Below are 20,034 nucleotides of genomic sequence, written 5' to 3'. Positions count from 1 at the left end.
GTTCCAGCCTTGGTGGGGGTTGTGGAGAGCCAGCAGAGAGGGCAGCACCTCCACTGCTGGCCTTTGGGGCTCCCACAGCTGTGGGATGTGTTTTTCTGGTCTCACAGGAATGTGTTTTCTTGGCTACCATCTGCTGAACTGGGCAGAGTATCAACAGGATCCATCAGAGGGGCTGTTGATAAAAATCAGCAATAAGGCACAGGATTAGCACTGGAAGAGAAAACCAAAAAATATTCCGTTTTAAACAGCAACAAGGCCAGAGTACGTGAGAGGTGCAATTTTTCTTGTTTTTTTTTTAACATCATGCAAAAACAAGATCTTTCAGCAACCCTACCAGAAAACACTCCCTAAGCTGCTGAGATCCAGGAAACCCACAGGATTCAGCTGCCACCTACTTCCCAAACAGCAGAGGGGCTGCTCTCTTCAGCCATTCACCATAGTGCTGTTTTTAAAAGATGGTTAAACACCTTAAAACCGTCCATGTTATGCCAGATTCCTCTAGAGGAGTCTTGCCTAGAGGAATTTAAGGAGTTGTATGTGTGCCCTCCTTCCAGCCCAGCCCTAGGGCTGTTTGCTGTTACCTGGGGATGCAGACACTGCCTGCACACCTTCCCCCTTCCCACCCCCTCCAGCCCAGCTCAGCTCACAGGGTTTGGTCACCGACTGCACCGATGAAGGTTGTTAAAATAAACCAGCTGATTTTGTGCAGAAACAGTAGCCTTTGTGGAATTTTTGCCAACTTTGGCTGAGACAGTGGTTATTTTCGGCTGAGGAGCTGTGAGCATCAAGTGGAGATGTTTTCTGCAGCTGCTTCAGCGAGATCACAGGCGACCTCCTGGTGCCACTTAAATGCTTCTCTCATTGAACATTCAAAAGCTGAAGGGCTCAGACACATTCTTTGCCCCTCATTTCATCACAGCTGACCCAATAACACACAAAGGGAGCTGATTTGCCTTTGGAATGCCAGATTCTGCAACCATGGCAATACGTAAATGTGTTTCCCTTCCCCCTCCTCAGGGAAACTAGCTGAAGTACAAAAGCCCCAGAAGGACGGAACAGTTCCCCTGCTCAGTGAATCTGGGGTGAGCAGGCAGTGTCAGCCGGGAGGGACTCGCCAAGAGTGTCCAAAATGCCCCATACGAATCCTAAGCAAAGGGACTGACAGCCTGCAAGAGTCAAACATGTTAATCTACTTAGCTGAATTTGCTATAAGCTTGGCCCAGGTTTTAAGGTTTGCTCTAAGCTACCAAACAACCCGGTCTGATTAGGTTTAGTCATTCCAGCACAACTTTCTGAGTCAGAAGAATTTAGTGTTTCTATGGTAGAAAATGATAAGTTCCAATTGGACAAAGCTTGCCTGCAAGGAAGTTCAGAGCCTGAGAGGAACCTCAATGTAATTTTCACCTTGTACCTTCTCTGAATTTCCTGGGTTTGTTTTCTTCAATGAGAAAATACAGACGCATCAATAGATGCTCCAGCACAGCAGAACAAAATATTCACACCTTTAATGAAACATGCTCATGTAGCCTGTGGCTCCCTTTGGATGCTCATCTCACTGGTGATTCCTGCCCTAATCTTGTCACACGCCATTTCTCCACCATTTCTCCGGGTGATTGCAGCCTATTTTCCAAAGGAAATGAAAAAGTCTCCCTGAGACGTGCAACAAAATCCCTACAGCAAAATAAGAAAAAAACTTTCACGGGCGCTTTGTGGCTGCTCTCCAGCCTTCCCTTTAGCTGGGCTGGCTGCGCTGTGAACAGGAGCTGCCCTTTGCTGCAGCTGCAGAGTGTCCCACCCTCTCACACGCAGCCACCCGCAGTGTGTGTTTATTCTCCTGCTGGGGATGCAGGCGGCAGAGCTGCGGCTACCGGGCAGTACCTGATGGATGCTGGGCTCCATCCCTGGCTCGCTGAGAGAACCAGCAGCTCGGCTCCATCCCAGCCCAGCCCATCCCAACCTATTCCATCCCATTCCATCCCATCTCATCCCAGCCTATCCCATCCCATCCCATCCCATCCCATTCTGCCCGTGCTGACCCAGCACTGGTGGCAGGAGGAGGTGAAGCCGACGGCTCCTTTCGTGCTGTTTCAGTCACGGTGGCAGAAAGCATTTCCCTCTCCTTGTGCCTCCCGGGAATAGCTGCAGGGACACGCTGGCAGCATCCTGTTGTTCTGAACGAGAACTGCCCCACAAGTGCTTCCCCAGGTTACCCCACCCCTTTGCCATCCACAGTGTCCGTCTGTCCTGGCTGGGAGGGGCAGGACACACAGCAGGGCCCTGGGCACAGGGCTCAGCCACAGCCTCCTCTGCTCCCCTCGGGCTGTGGGGCTCATCCCTGGCTGACAAAACTCTGTTTTACAGGAGGTTTGCAGAGGATGCCTGGCTCTTGCACAGGTGAATGTGGGAACTGTGCTCTCCCATCTCTCCCACTGACAGTAGCCTTCTCTCCTGTACCAGCCCCTTCCTCACCATACAAACTTCCCAAACCCAGCAACTCAATTTAATAACAAGGTGTTTAAATGCACCAACACACTCTTACATGCAGAAGCAGCTGTTGCTAATAGAAACAGATGCTCCATTTCTATAGAGGCAGTTTACTCAGACATTGATGCCAACACGGGGCCTCATCCTGCACGGTGCTGTTGCTCAAGGACAGCAGAGAACCATGTTGGAAGTGCTGAGCATCTCTCCATAAACACTCTGAAAACAGCAGTGTCTGTAGCAGTTTGGAAAGCAGATTTTGATTTCCCTGTGGTGCAAAATAGTTACAGGAGGAAGGAAAACATTCCCCCATCAACGGGACGTCTGAGCAAATGCTCTGAAAGTAGTCACTGGTTTAGAGCACATAAGCAATGCCACACCTCTGACCTCACATTTGATACTGTGGTGACTCTTTGCTACTGTTGCCCATTAGCTTCAACACCAAAGACTATGGGAGTTAAATACTCTTAAGGAATTTATCTTAGAATTTATCAAATGGCATGTGAGCCACACAGCTCAGGCTGTGTCTATACTCACCTGGGAACCTCAAGGCATCCCTGAGGGCTTTTCTGCAGCAGTGGAAAATGATAGAAACTCGCTCAGTTGTGAGATGGGTGCATGCACAGCATGGGATTCCCTGGGCTTGAAGGTCACAGGGGGCTGAGGAATGAGAATGAGCAGGTGGAAGTTGGAAGGCATGAGATATCCTGCCATTCTGGGGTTGTGGGTCCTTGAAATCTGCACCTGGCTACAGGATCTCCAATCTTCCACCCATCTGAGCATCCCAAACCCTTTACCCTCTCAGGACATGTTGTGCCCAGCTCAAGCAGGAGGCAGCTGTCCAGGCTGTAGCCTGTGCCTGAGTCGTGCAACACAGCATCCCATGCTCATCCCATTAACTAGAATATCCCCCTCTGGGTTACCTCAACTGTCCAGAGGTGGCCAAGGTCAAGCCTGAGTTTCCCATTTCCCTCCATGCCTGTCTCTCCCAGCCAGCAGGCACAAAGGTTCCAGGAGCCTGAGACATCTTGAGAAAAACACCCAAGACATGGAGCCCTTGATGAGGAGATGTTCTCACTGCTCTCCAGTACTACACCTGCTTCTTTCCCTCCCATCATGGTCTAAGAGACAGACATCCAGATAAGCTCTTAACACTACTTCATTTTGAAGGCTTTTGTTCCTACTTACAAGCACTTGGATGGTGTAAAGCCCTCACAACCTTCTGGTAATACCAGATCAATTAAAATAATATTTTTTCTCTGCCTACAGACCTTGCACTCTCCACATATGGTCTTCTCTTGATTATTGGTCAGTATAAAATCCAAAATTAAAATATCAGCATTTAATCTGGTCTCACTGGTAGATTCTCCTCTGATTGCTACAGGTGTAGCATCAAGCAATAAGAAAAACTGTGATTTTAGGGAGTTGAGGGGTTTTTGGTTGGGTTTTTTTTGGTTGGTTTTTTTGTCTATAGAGATGATGTGAAGCTCTATTACATTCTCCTCCTTCTGCCCTCAAATCTGCTTTATGCCTCCCATAAAAGAGCAGCTCTTTATTCTGCTGGGAGCTAAACAAAGAGCAGAAACCATGGCTAAGTGCAGGCTTGTCTCTCCTGTAGCCACAGGAGAGGACACAAGGTCCCTGCAGGACCACAGCATCCACCACAAAACCTCATTTGCTCAGTGAAGGAAGCCTCTGAGGGATGAGGGTTTGGAACACTCCCCTGACAGTCCCTGCACACACAGATGCTTTATGAACATGTTTTATGGAGGTGCCAGGGATTTCTACTCCACTCCCAGTAGAAGGATGTGCTTACCTGGTATCTGCTGCCAGATAACCACAGCAGGACAGGATCAGCACATGCTGCCACTGGCCCTGGGCTCTGTGTGTGTGCTCAGGATGGAGATGATGTGGTCAGGCAGGAGCCTCCAAGCTCTTCCTGCATCTGGCTGCCTCCTGTGTGACCCAGGAGAGGATCTGGCCTGTGAAACCTCCACCTGCAGTCCCTCTGGGTGAGGGGAGGGCAGGCACAGGGGGCCGTGGGATGCCTGAGAAAACCAGAGCTGGAGGAGACCTCCAGGGTCCTCTCATCCACCTCCACCTCAGAGGGCAATGACCACACCAACATCATGCCTGGAAAATGCTTCCCCAGCCTGCCCTTAGAGACCCCAGGGATAATGTCTCCAACTCCCTCTCCCCAGTTTCTCATCTGTGCTGTCACCCCCACCAGTCACTCAGCAGTCTTCTGCCACCCTCCCTCCCAATCAATCACATTCTGTCTGTCTTCTTGGGTTTTGTTCTGCTTCTTTTTCTGTTCCCTCCCTGCCTGTTCTTTCTCTAATTTCTGACATTGATTTCAACACCTTTTGTTCTTCCTCATCCTTGTCTTCCTTTCCCAGATCCTCTTTGTGCCTGTCTCGAGCACAGTCCAGGCTGTGCAAAGTAATCAGCTCTGAAAACCTTTCCAAACTGTATTTTCCTTCTTGGAAAGAATCTCAAAACCAAATAATAGACGTTTATTTTAATTAATGATAGACCACAGCCTAGTATTAAAATCACCTTCTGCTGACAGAATGCACTTAACTGACTCCTAATTTGCTCAGTCAATGGGGCTGCTGGATTCTTTCATTAATTCCAGCCAAGAAAAGTGTCCCACAGCAGACTTGGCTCTGCAGAGGAACAGCACTGTAATTACAGAGCACATCTGTAGTTAAGGTTAAGAGAGTCTGCTGCTGCAACCTGTGATTTTCCAGGCTTCTAACCGGGCAGTGATGGGACCTGCTGAACCAAAACTTCTGCACGTTGCTCCTTGGTGGGTGTCTCATTGCAGCAATGCTCCAGAGAGGCACTTTTAAGCCAAATAAACTGATAATTGAGAACCTTTCCCAACATTCACGTTGGCCTTCCCATTAGATAACTGCAGTGAGTCAGGGAGCTCAAGCCCTCAATCCTGTGAGTCCTGTGCAGTCACATCCCTGAGACTGGAAGAAGTCCTTCCCTAATGTCTGGGCAGAGAGAATGTCTCTGTCAGGGTCTGTCTCAGACTTCTTCCATGGACAAAAATCAATTGTGACCCAACTGAATTGTCTTTGACTCTCCAGGGCAGGACAACTCACTTGTTTAACCTTTGCAGACATCTTCTCTTAGTAGTACTGTAGAATCACAGTAGAACTGTAGAATCACAGTGTGGTTTGGGTTGGAAAGAACCTGAAAGATCATCTTGTTCTAATCCCCCTGCCATGGCAAGGACACCTTTCACTATCCCAGGTTGCTCCAAGCCCTGTCCACCCTGGCCTTGGACACTTCCAGGGATGGGGCAACCCCAGCTTCTCTGGGCAGCCTGTGCCAGGGTGTCACCATATTCACAAGCAAGAATTTCTTCCTAGTATCTAATCAAAAGCTATTTCCTTTCTGTTTGAAGCCACTCCCCCTTGTCCTATAGCTACATGCCCTTAAAAATTCCTTGGTTTCCCTACAAAGGCTTTTCGATTGTTTGGAAGGGGATTTTTTGAGGTAAATATGTAAATAATATTTTACACTGGGAATTGAGTTAATGGCTGTTAATGCCAGCACACTGCTTCCCTCTCTGCCTGGATAAACACACCAGTTTAAGTTCCCAGTGGTGGGCAGGTGCTTGCAGTGCTTCACTTTTGCCATGTTCCCACTGGTGATCTTTGTCCTGCCACATCCATCACATTCCCCGAGCAGTGGGCTGGCTTCTGGATGAGGTGCTCAGTTATTGTTGCTTCCCATTCCTCAGGAATCTCCATCCAGTCCTCAGTGCTTGTCTCTGAGGATCTGGGGGAACAGGATTCGTTGCCTGAATCTGACCCAAGAAGAGACACAGCCCTGAGCTGGGAAAGGCAGACAGACTTGCCTCACTGCAAGGCACCATGAGCTGCAGCTGCCAAAATCCCCCAGGGGAGGTGACCCCGCAGGTTTAACCTCAAGCCTGGCAGAGCCCAGAGCTGGGGAGGTGCAGAGTGAGCACTGGTAACGGGGCCAAGCCCTGGGGCAGCAGAGACTGAGCTGTTCCTGCAGCCAGCGCGGGGATGAGCCCAGGAAATGAGCCGTGGTGTCACTAAACCTGCCCCGTGTCACTAAACCCGTCCCCTGTCACTAAACCCGTCCTGTGGAACTAAACCACCCCTTGTCACTAAACCTGCCCCGTGTCACTAAACATGCCCCATTGTCACTAAACCCGTCCTGTGGCACTAAACCTGTCCCGTGTCACTAAACCCACCCTGTGTCACTAAACCCGTCCCCTGTCACTAAACCTGCCCTGTGTCACTAAACCTGCCCTGTGTCACTAAACCTGTCCTATGTCACTAAACTCGTCCCTTGTCACTAATCCCATCCCTTGTCACTAAACCCACCCCATGTCACTAAACCTGTCCCGTGTCACTAAACCCACCCTGTGTCACTAAACCCATCCTGAGTGTCATCCTGGCTGAAACACCTGCAGTGACACCCCTCCAAACTGTTTTTCCAGACAGTGTTTGCAATACACCCACCCGTAAAACAGGCGATGCTGCTTTTGGCAGGACTGCTGCAGGCTCACATCATGCTGCAGCAAACCTGCTCCCAGGCAGAAAAGTTTCTAACCTGTCTAAAAAGTGTTGAAGACAGCCTTAAACAAATATCCTTCCCCCATGCCAAATTTGTTTAAATTACACACTTTCTACATCCCAATTTAATGTTAATATTTCTGCCTTTTTAAGACAAAAAGCCTGGATCTGAGACATCAGCCAGCCTTCTGCTGGCTGACACATCCCTAGTGAGGCTACAAAAGAACAAAGGTCTTCTGTAGAAAAATTATTTTAAAATGTAAGCAGGTTTTTCACAATGAGTTGTTCTCAAACTCAAGTGCCAAATTTCTACTAAAAATTAAACCCTTAAACCGAGCACCAGGCAGGTCCCAGCCACTTGCTGGGGAAACCATCACTCTCAAGAACCAAGAGAAAAAAAGTCTGCCGCCACCCTGGCACAGGCCCCAGGGAAGGAGGAGGATTTCCAAGGCTGTGTTTGCAGCTTGCCTTTCCCCCAGCCGGGCACCAGGTAACATTTGGGAGCCAGCAGCTGTCAGGCTGAGACCTCTGCTGCTGACAGGCTGCCGGGAAAAGGTCAGTGCCTTGTTAATGAAGCCATTCCCAGCACCAGCACCGAGAGAACACAAGGGACAGGCAGTGCTGGGCAGCCACTGCTCTGCCCGTGCCACTGCATCTGTCAGCAGCAGCCCTGGATTTAAATTTGCTCCATGCCCCAGTGAAGAGAATCAGAATAAATCAGGGAGTCGGGACGTGAAGTTATCTGTCCATGTTTTTTCTTCTGTTCCACATCAAACCAGAACTGTGAGGCTCTCTAGGAAAAGGTTCAGACAGGAGTCACAGTCTGAAGTCACTGAGCTTCCACCCTGCCCTGGAAACTGGGACACACAGGGCTCTTCCTTCCCCTCCCCACACTGGTGCCTCTGATGTCTGATTTCAGTCCTTTCTTGTCCATGCCTTGTCAGGAAGAAAGCATCTCCTCATTTCCAGTGAGCCAGAGGAAATCCTCTTAGCAGCAAATGCTGTGATGACACATTCCTGAGGATGGCACACAGTGTCCCACAGGGATAGTGCCACATGTCACCTTGCAGCAGGTACAGCTGTGATGGCTGTTCATGGCTCTGATGGACCTTAGCTGGATCAAGCCTCACTCCATGAATCTTCTCTCTCCTGACAAACATCTCTATATACACGAATATGTATATGTGTGTACATATAAATACATATATACATAGATTCATACATTATACAAAAATACAGATATACTGTATAAAATAGCTGATGGCATTGGACATGAGGATGGGTTACTGAATACCTGGAATAATCAAAGAAGGCAACAATTCTTTTTTTTTTTTTTTTCCCTACAGGAGAAGGGTATTTAACAAAATTACAATTGAAACATTATTTATAGGGTAACCTTATCACCAAAGCCTCTTGCAGTGGAAATAAATTAGGGCTCATCCATCAAGAGCAAATGCTGCTGTTCCAGTCTGCTCTGGTGCACTTTCAAACCAGACTAAGCAATTTCCCAGCATTTCACCAAGCACCTGGAGCTGATCCCATCTCGGCTGCCTTGGGCCATGCTGGGCTGCCTGGTTAATCACCCTTTCTGCAGAGCACTGCAGGTGAAGTCAGCACCACATTAAGGTAATCTGGAGCTGCCTGATTCACATAATCAAAGTCACATCCCCAGGGCTTCCCTCCACCACGAAACCAATATGAAACAGGCAGGATGTGAATTACCAGGATGTGAATTATCAGCGCCACAAGTGTTTGCCTTAAGTCCCCCTTCTCCCCACCAAAATTATTATCTCCCTGTTCAGCCTAACCCAGTTATCACAGCAAACTGGACTCAGTGACCCAAAGGTCACTTCAGAGTGGAGGGAAGGTACGGTGATGGAAATTAGTGTAAAAAAAGCTGCAACTCAGCAGCATCAGCTCTGCTGCTCCTTCAGACATTCCAGGTGGGTCTTTGGTCATCTTTCCCTTTGGAGGTAGCAGAGTCACCTTCTTCACTTCCTGCCCCTGTCTTATTTTAGTAAGGAATCATGTTTTACTTTACCCTCTTTTCGAGTCCTTCAAAGTTCCAGACTTCTGCAATATCAGCAGCAAATAACCTCTGCTGCTCTGAAATGTTATTTTGTCATTGTTAAGTGCCATTTGTCATAGAAGAATGACACATCTGATTTCTTAAAATGTTCCCCGTGTGAAAGACCTTGGTTTCCCCCTAATTAGCAATTTTCTTTCTGATATTCAGAAATAAAGGGCATATTACACTTTGAAATTTCAGGATTATCTGGAGGTCACATCCAGCATGGCTGCAAACCTCCTGAATCATGGAAGAGGTGAGAAAAGCGTGGACAGCATTGAATCATTTTTGTCAGAGAAAGATGTTTTTATAGACTTTTATAATAGAACACAAGACCTTGGAAATTATTTCTGTTTGAGAAAATGACAGGGAAAAGCAAAGCAGCAAACCGAAGTGCCCCAGAGCTGATGGCTCATCCCCAGAGCAGCCTGCACCATGTCCTTCAGCTGACAGCAGTTTCATTAGCAGCCGGGCACGCTGCATTTGCTCCAAGGTGCCTAAACCACACCAGACTGACAGCCCTTCTCTTGCTTTATTGGGCCTGTTAGCGAGAGGAGCAGGGAATCAATTAGCACACGGGCTAATTAAGTTGTGTGCAACAGTGTGGACAAACATCCCAGAGCGACTCTCAGCCCACTGCAGATGCTGGACCAGCAGCCCATCACCCCGAGGCTGCAGGAGCTTTAAGGGAGAAGTCAGAGACAAACAAGGACAAATTTGGGCAAATTGTGAGATGCTGCTCCATTGTTAAAATAGATCCATCAAATGCAGCCTATCCCATAGAGGAGGGATTTGCTGTAGGGCAGCTCTACCCACGGCCAGCTGCCAGGACTCATAGTCCCTTCCCCACCCCATCTTCACGTTTTTTGTAAAGTTCTGCTCATCCTCACGTTTTTTAAGGGTTTTCCCTGGTGTGAAAAACCTATTTGGACTTGGGGGAGAGAGAGTTTTCTAGTTGAATCTTATCAGTAAAGCTCCTTTTACAGGCAGCAAATTACTGTCCAGCATAAAAAATATGGAAACCCAGGAGGAAACAGAAGGTAGAAAATGCAGGAAAATAACCACCCACTTGGCCAGACTGAAAACAGCAGATTGCTTTGCAGGCTTATCCAGACCATGTGCAAGTATCCAAGATTTTTTTTTTCCCTTTTAACTATAAAGTAATCAATACCTACCCACTTGTGAACTTCAGTGAAAATAATGAACTGGCACATATTTATAGCAAAAGTCACGGCACATTAGGTATTCCAAAGGACTTATGTAAGCGTCACTTTCTTTAATACAGCTTTAGAGAAAATGCTCTGAGAAGCTTTATCAGCATAAAACATATTTTGAATTTAATGGAAATTAGTAATTGGCATGGCAAAGTCAAAGCCATCTGAGTGGGATGACTTAACCCTGTTGGACAGGATATTTCACTAACTATAATGGTTAATCTGCCGGTTGAGAGAGGAAAATTCTCTTCTATTGTCAAATGCAGTGAAACAAAGAAGGAAATTTCTGCAGCTGTTGGGGACTTCTGGAAATAAATGGAATATGGTAAATTCTATGGAATAAGGTGCATTCTTCAAAATAAATCCAATTAACCCTAGATTGAGGAAAATGAGTCAGAGCAATGTCCCTGTGACTAAAGGAAGCAGTGGGGTTTAGTCGGGCCTCAGTCTCTGTCTCAGAGCGTGTATTTTCATCTGACCAGGCCAGAGGGTGCTGTGTGAATTTTCCATTGAGGTCCTCTGCTCTGAAATATTTGCACCTTTTTCGCACCCATTCAGTAGTCTATTCAAAAATACATTTTGTATGGAAATAGAAGAGCCCAAGGCTTGGATTTTCTTTCAGGAGTTGATAGCAGAGTCCAGGGTAATCCTGTGTTGTTACACATTCCTGAATTTGTACAGTTTAATGTATGAATTAAACATATATTTACGTATGGAGAAACCTGACAAGGCTTCGTGGAGTTTAATTTATGCCCTGAAATTTGTTGAGCTTTGTCTCTTACCTTGCCATTCTTGCAAAGAACACCCAACCACTTACCACAGTAGATGAATTTAGAAGAAAGGCCCTCTCTCTCGGGTCTCAGGATAATTTTGTCATTTAGGGTAGTTAAGGACACCTCAGGCTTGGGATGCATCCTTCTGTAGCTACAAACCATCTGCTGGCAATCATCCCTCCACAAATCCACTTCCCTGCTATCATCAAATAGATCCCTATTAACAGGAAATTATGCTCCCTGCAAAACAAACAAACAAAAAACAAATAAAAAACCCAACAATTTTTGCTTAAAACCAACAACATACTCTCAAACTCCCTCCTACAAGGACAAGGCCAGTCTTATTTATTCTAAATTCAGCCAACCTGCTGGGCTGGGCTGACTACAACCTCCCCCTGGCCAATCCTTCTTGCTGACTCCTGTTGCTCCCTTCTACTCAGAGTGCAGTGGTGTTATAAAACCTTCCTGGAGCTATTTTAAAAAGATCATTTTGGATTACAAGACTTTGCCTGAATTCTTCTCTTTTCTGGCTCTTACCACTTGCTGAATTTTTGGATTCTTCATTAGAAGCAGCAATCATATCAAAGCAAGAGTGGTTACCAAGGATGGTTGGGTTCCAAATGAAAGCCCAAATCCCACAGGAGTTAGAGCAGAGAAGATTTGTAGCCTAGTAAAATCTAAGATCTAATGAAATCTCCAGCATCCCTATGCTACTAAAATGAATCACTTCCCTTCAACAAAATGAAATTGCCATACCTCTAAGGTTTTCTTGTAGTGCATTCAGCCAACTGTAATTTCAACTTTACATATATATAATTTGCCTTTGTTATAAAACTCTGAGAAACATATTGTCCACCTGCCACTGTCTTCCAGAACCTCCAGCACTGAACTCTTTCATGGAAATAGTCCTTACACTCCACCATGAACTCCTTGGGGCAAGAAATTATTTTCCCCCTCTTTTTGTGTGTTGTGCCTGACACAGCAGGGGCCAGATTCACATTAAGCAGCACATAATAGGATCTAAAGCATAATGAGTGATAACAAGCAGAGTGGTAAATGATGTCATTTAGTGATACTATCCCGTGGTTCCCGGTTGGCAGTTTTTTTATTGAACAGGCTTTTCTCCACAGTTTCTTATTTATCTAAAGGTCTGTCTCTATCATTATGCTTGTCTGGGTCTCTGTTTAATGCTTTCTTGCTGCAGCTCCTCTTTTCCTGTCCTTCTTTCTCAGCCTGCTTCAGGGAGCTGGAGACTCTTCATGTGTATCCTTTTCTTTTCCTTTTCCTTTCTTTTCCTTTCTTTTCCAGTCTCACTTCCCAGCTTGGTAAGCAATATGGGCAGTGAAGTGCTTCTGAAGGCCACAGTGGGACTGCCACCACAGAGAAGCAGATTTGCCCCTAAACCAGAGAGGATCCTCACAATCACACACTTCAGAACATGCAGCAGGAGCCAATACAAGGCTGCTTGGTAAATTTCTATTAATCATCTTGCTCTCGTCCCATCTGCCACCTCTTTGCTTTGGTCTGGCTGATCCAGCTCCCAATTTTGTACAGAAGAGCAAATTGAATCCAATCTCTCAGCACAACCTGCAGCATCTGCTGTTCCACATTGGGATCCCAGCACAGGCTGCTCAGTCCCAGCCTCATCTCTCTTGTTTGTACCACAGCTCTCATTAGACCAAATGAAGAACATATTAATTAATTGGTACATGAACTTGGAAGTTTCACAGGCATTGTTAGAAATAATCAAAATAGCTCTGCTCTGTGTGGAAACACCTTTTGACTGTGTCTTCTCACTGTTTGCAGGGCAGCAAAGCCAGGAGACCCAGCTCACCCTGGGAGCTCACCTCTGCAGGTCAGAAGCAAGTGAGAGATGCAGCTGAATAAATGAAGGAGTCGAAAAGCAAAACAGGGAAAGACAGGCAAAATTCCATGGCTTATACCATGTGTTCCTTTCAATAACACTTATATGAGCGTGGATTTCGTTATTAACATTTTTTAAAAGCTAGTGAAATTTAAACAGAAGTAAATAACCCAAGCAGTGTGTTTGCCTCCATCAATCTTTCCTGTTTTTTATAACAGAATTTCTCCACTGTTCATAAGTTTTAAAGAAGATGTTTTTAAAATCATAACCATGATGTTTGATTTATTACAGATACTGAGGCCAGGGTGTTTTCTGGCACAACAGCCAGTGCTGGAGGCCAGGGCAGGAGGAGGCAGCACTGGAGTCAGGCAGTTCCAAGCACAGTCTGATGAAGAGGGTGAAGTCCCAACAGCCCCAAGCTGCCCTTTGATACCTCAGGCAGCTGTTTCCTGAGCTTTGCCCATGTGTTTCCCCCTGAGGAATACCTTGTCCTGTAGGACCTCTCTCTGCACTGGTCATTCATGGATTTCAGCAGGCAGTGGTGCACAACAGATCTCTAAACGAGACAAGATTGTCCTTTTTGTACCAAAATCAACTCAGTGAAATGATGAGCCTGGGTAAACTAATGGAAAACCTATTATCCACCAGCCTACTTCTGCTTTCTTTTGGAGAATGGTACCTCAGGCAGTCACTGATTTGACATTCATTACTTTTTCTGGAGCCCAGCTGTGTTGGCTCTACCCTTCATTTCTTTTCTTCACAGAGCAAACGATTCTGATGCCTGCACAGGTCTGATACAAAGCAGCCATTTCTTCCTGCTCTGCTCAGCTTGGTCCTTCTGCTGGAGATAATTCATGTGCCTACTGTTCTCATCCATCCCTGGAAAGGGGGAGGGCTGGGCTGTGTTTAATAAAAAATGTCTTACAGTGTTTACTGACCAAAGAGTTGTTCGACAGATGCTCCATTCTTAGCCACGCTTAAATTACTCCCTAAGCAAACAATACAAACTCCACACTTCATCTTACCCAACACAAAAGTAAACAGAGCACGCAAAATATATGGTTCTGGTTTAAGTTCCCATATAAAGAACACTGATTTCTACTTTGCTTAAATATTTTCTGCATAATGTTTGCTCGGTAATTTCTTTTCTTTTACTGGCTACAACAAATTAAATGTCAAAACCTGTTTATTTTATGGATTTTTAAGACTAATAGTGAGTCTCTTATTTCAGCTTAAATAATGTTGTTGATGAGATACCTCCTGATGGATTGTATAAATAAAGCCAGATACAGAGATTAAAAAAAAAAAAAAAAAAAAAAAGCTATTTTTTTCCCCATATTTCTTAGTTTACCAAAGAAGCAAGTGAATAAAGAGAACAGCTCTATTTCCCCTAAAATTTCTCAGGTGTTTGGATTTCTTGAAGAGGTAAGAAAAGATGCTACTGCAGATCTGCTTTGGGGTCCTTCCTACCACATCCCACTCAGAGGGGATGAGTGGGATGGGGTGAGGTTGGAGCTGGGATGTCCCAGGGCACTGGGACCAGCCCCCTCCATCTCCCAGTACGGCCCAGGCTCTGAGGGCCCCTGGGAAAGCAGACTGGGAGCCACTGAGGCCAACCCAGAGCACAGACCCCTGCTCCTTGCAGCCAGAGCCATCCCCTGATGGGCTCTGTCCATGCTCAGACAGTCCAGCCCTCAGCCCAGCCCCACAGGTCATTCCTGCACAGCCCTGCACACACTGCCATGAAGGTGGATAAAAATTACATTTCACCCTGACCTTTGGAATATGGAGCTATGTCAGACATACCAGCACCAGATCTCATCTGGAGGGAAATGTCCAAGGAAGGATCTGACCCATCATGGCCCTTTATCCTGGGCTCCCTCTGGGCTCTCCAGAGCTGCCACATAGCTTGGAATGAGATCCTGGCTGAAGTTCTCAGATGCACTTAGCATAAATATTTCCCACTAATTAAACAATTTGCTCACGAGCTGTAAATGGATTAAGCCTGGCAAAGACCTTTTGTATCTCTAAAGCCACCTTATGTTAATTCACAAACAAATTATACCAATTTATTTCACACAAGAAGGGAGAGGGAGTAAGAATCAATTTAGAAACACCCTGGCTCTGGCAGCAGCTTGCTATAATTTTCACTGCAAAGGCAGATGTTGGGCTGTTCTCTGGCTTTGTTGCAGCCAAAACCCAGAGCAATGTGTAACACAGGTTTCCAAAGCCCCAGAGCTGCCATCCACCTGCTGCCAGCAGCTCCTGCCAATTACCATGAGCTTGGAGCCCACCTGGGATGAATTTTTATATTAAGACTTTTGTAGCAGGGTCAGGGACCAGCTCCTGCCTTGCTTTCACCACTGACAGACTTAAAATTGTCAGCAGCAAGGAGTGGAGGGGTTGACAGGGCCCAGTGTTTGTGAAAGTCACACTGCAGCAGGGCTTGCCCTGGGGATATATCAGTACTGGCTTTTGGATCTGTCTCACCATGTCACTTTCCACCAAATATAAGAGATGTCAAATAAAAGAATATAACACCAGGGAACTAATGGTCTGATTCATGGGGATGTTTCTCCAGATTTAGGCAATTCCACCCAAAACTCTGCTTCAGAAATGCGGAAAAGCTGAATGCAGAGACCAGCAGTAGGAGCAGAGCAATTTCTGTGAGTAGTGATGCAGGAGCAGTGATGCAGCCCTTGAGGGAAACGAAGGATGCAGGTGGAAAGACAAGAAAGGAGATTGCCTCAGTTTATCAGTTAGTAATGCAATTAACAGATTAACAAAATGGAAAGGCCTGGGGGTAAAGAAACTATGACCTGGCTGCTGCTGAGCTCTGCTGTTCCTGCTGGGCTCAAGTGGCAGCCACAGTGGGTCGTGCAGTGGTGCTGCTGCTCAGCAAGGGCACAGCGGGGTGATGGGGAAGGATGGCTGGACAGGAGAAGAGATGTTCCCAAGGAGAGGTCAAAAGTGCAGCTCTTCAGATAACTGGAGTGTTCCTCTGCTTCTTGGTGAGGCTGGACCAGTGACAGACCCTTTTGTTTATGCTTTCAGTCTGAGGATGAAAAGGCATTTCTGGACACTGACGGGGCAGGAGGGGCAGCACTGGCACCTTCCCAAGGAAGACAGACACAACACAAAACAATTGTTTCTCACATCAAAGAATTGTTAGACTCCACCATCTTGTTGTACCAGTGGGTATTCCCAAAGCAAGTGGAGAAACGCTGGTCTGATTTCTCTCCATGGGCAGGGGAGTGCTTGTCCTGCCCTGGCAGCAGGGATGAGCCAGCTGGGCACAGAGGTGTTCCTTCTCTTTGCCCAAGGTTCCTTGGCAAATCCCAACCTCTGCAACATCCTGACACTCCCAGGAACAACCTGCCCAAGTGGTCACTCTCCTAATGAGATGTAGGTCAGAGGAGTGTTAAAGAACACAGAAGCATAGAATCGTTTGCATTGGAAGGGATTTTAAATATCATCCTGTTCCAACCCCCTGCCATGGGCAGGGACACCTCCCACCAGACAAATTTGAGCAAAAATGGTAACAAAGCTGATGGGATCACTGTGAAATGGCTCCTTCATTTAAACAACTCTTACCAAAGTTTATTACTTATGCAGCAGTGATGCTGAGAGGGAGGGAACATCTCTTGGAGCTTCTTCTCACTAAGAAATTCCAAACTCAAGAGAAAAGACCTGTAACTGAGACAAAGAGGTTTTACTTCAGTTCTTTTTGTATGCATGTAGGTTGCTGAGTCTTTTCTCAGTGAATTACAATAGATCACTCAGCTCAGGATCTCTTTACAGTCTTCTGGAATTAGTTCCAATAACAAGTGATGGAAATATTCTATTCAGGCAAAGGATTAGGAGGAGATACACATACTTGGTGTGAAAATTAGCTGCTTATAAGAACTAAATTATTATTATTTCCTTTCCACCCTGCCCTCAAATCTGCAGCCAGTAGTGGGTTCAGCCAGCTGAAACTAATGGCTGATTCATGTTTTATGGGAGCTGAAGGAGTCACCCACTCTGGCCATCATCTGTTGGGGGGTCAGATCAAGGCACGTGTAGGGGCTGGGACCCCAGCAGGAGGTGGGTACAGCCCTTGGGAAGGAGCTGAGGTCCAACATCCCCTGTCAGAGCACAGCTCTGCCGTGCCTGCCCCGGCCCCACACACAGCTCATGGTCTGGGAAACAGTGAGAGCCCACAGCAATGGCTCTGTTGTATTCTCTGTACTGTGAGGGGAAGCTGAGCACTCTTCTCTCATTCCTGTGCATTGGTCACATCATGAAGCTCTGCCATGGATCTGCCCTCCACTGAGGGACTGAGCTGTGAGTGCAGGGCCAAACACTGCCTGAGGGTTCACAGTCATCATCCAGGGAAGCTGCACATTCAGGGCTGGTTCACTGGGACTCAGAGCTGGAAAATGCTTTCAAAATGCACTGAATAGAAATATAGATCAGCAGAAGAAATACATCATAAAATGACCCTTCAAACACCACTGTCAATGGAACCAGTATCACAAATACTTTTATGGCATGTTTGCTTGAGAAAGACTGTGAAAGGCATTGTTCTGTGAATTTTGGTATATTTTCTTCTGCAGAATGATACAGGCTTATCAATGCAGACCCCAAGGCTGGAGCAGCCACGTTTGTCTTGAATATCAAAATGTACAATCATCCATTGCCTGCAAAGGCAAAAAGATCACTTGGCATTAAGTAACTACAGCCTCATTATCATTGTAACTTAATTATTATTTTTACTGCAAAGCTTTTTCCACTGTCAGACCCACAATCATCTCTAAGTAAGAGGTTTATATCCCTCTTCCTGTAAATCAAACTTGGAACAAATAAAATCTTGTGTAATTTTGCTGACCTCCTGCTGTTGCCTTTGCATTCTCCTGCCCCAGCCAAATCCCTGTGTGTCCTCTTGGACAAACAGTTCAACTCCTTCCACCAAAATGACACACTAAACTTGCAGACCCCTTGTTTTTCACTATTCCTTTAGAGACTAGAAATAGCAAAAGACTTATATAAAAGAGTGACCCCAAAACATGAGAAACTCACAACCTCTGCACAGATCATCTCTGAGCTTGAAAAAGGGCTCAGTTAGTTGGCTAAGAGAAATATTTACCCAGCTAGAGGGAAAATACTCAGCCACAGATTTTTATCTAACAGTGTCTCTAGTGACAGCTTAACATGGAATTTGTACTCAAAGGGGTAATTTAACATCAACAAGCTTTTCCTACCAAGAGCACTGCAAATTGCACTTTCTCTGGTCGATAGATGCTTTCATTGTTTCTGGTATAATGTTCTCTCAGCATATAGAAGAAAATTCATATTTTGTTACTCATATTATTTACAGACAGAGGTCTCAACACATACACAGGTATTCCACAGAGGTGTTGGAAAGAAAAACTGCTGAGATTTCCACCTCTCCGAGAGAGAGAGAGGTTTGAACCAGTTCCCAGATGTCACATGACAGTTAAAATAGAACTATACTCATGTTTTTATTCAAATAACTACTCTAAAATTACAAAAGATAAGTACTACCTTTCAGCATGAATAAACTTGAATGCATGCTAAAAATAATCCCACATTAACTCCTGAAGTCTCTGCCTTCTGGAAGGTGTAAAGGTGTAGAGTTTGCTATTAGATGTTTTATATAACCATATGTCAAAAAATCCAGTAGAATAAAAATTGCATATCTGAAAAGTGAATCTGCAGCATTTTGAGAGGTAGTGTCACTTATTTTTTAAACAGTAACTAAAAACTTTTATCTAAGATTAAGATTTTTGATGCAAATAATTTTTTTACTTTGGTGGCATAAAAATTTTAGGTGATGGACAAAGAGTTCTGAAACAGTCTAGGGATTAAGGTACAATTTTCTCACCCTCGCTTAGAACTGTTTGTGCTTAGGAATGTGAGTAGCCCTGATGAAATCAGTGAACTCCACTGCAGAGAAAGGGACAACTCAAAATGAGGAGGGCAAGCAGTGTCTGAGCCACTTCTAATAAATGTCCTCCAGTGGCAGACTGTGGTTTCAGCTACAAACCAGAATCCTTTCCTTTTTTTTTAATTTTTTGCATATCACAGCAGATTTTACTTCAGCTAACTGGTAAGAACAGCACAGGACACACCTTTTGGCTCTGCTGCCATGGAAGATCCCAAGGCTCCTGCAAGCTCAGAGAGGAGTTATTTACTATTTGTCACTTATATCTTATAAAATTCTCCCAACACAGTATGAGAGACACGGGGTAGAGGGACAGCATAGCAATGCTGCAGCTGCTGTCTGGGAGTTTCTTGAGGAAAGTGCTGAGCTCTGTGTGTTTCTCATAACTCAGAGGACAATTTTCATCCTCAATTCAGGCATTGCTTTCAGAGAGTAAAGCTGCTGAGCTCCACCAGGAGAATGTCTGGAACTGTGAACAATAAAAGATGTATTAACCCAAGCACACAGATTACAGGATACAGCACAAACAGCTTTTTCTCTATGCAATAGAGAGTTCTGTAACTCTAAGTAAAGCAATACCATAAGTAAGCAAAATACAATACACAATAAATCTGTAAGTACTAAGCAAAGAGTTTGAGAACTACTGCAAATGGCAACTTCTGAGAATTTAAAATATGGAAGATTATTCCTTACTGGAACAGAATTCGTCAAGACTCATTATTTGGGCTGTAGTGTCAAACACAGAATCTCTAAAGACCTTGGCCTTCACTCTGCCACTTCTGTGCACATCATAATTAAAAAAACACATATTTTCAAATATTATGGTATATATTATTATAAAACAGTTCTACTTCCCAACAGTACAGTGGTATCCAAATTTCAAGCTGATAAATGTGCAGTGAGACTCCTTAATGTTACTCAAAGTTCCAGTGTCAGGGAGGAAATTATATACTGAACCAGTTCCCAGAGAGAGTTTGTAAATTCATTTGGGGTCTCTAAACACTGTGCATGTGAGCTGCTTTTCCAATATGTTACCAGGCTCAACAACATTGAATAATTTTGAGGAAAGAAATTCCCTGTAGAAATCCCAGGAGTGGATAGCCTTTCCAACACTGAGTC

The sequence above is a fragment of the Zosterops lateralis genome (assembly GCF_965231275.1).
Source record: "Zosterops lateralis genome assembly, chromosome: 14".
Classification (NCBI taxonomy): Eukaryota; Metazoa; Chordata; class Aves; order Passeriformes; family Zosteropidae; genus Zosterops; species Zosterops lateralis.
The sequence above is the reverse complement of the archived record's forward strand: the minus strand, read 5'-3'. Positions refer to the sequence as shown.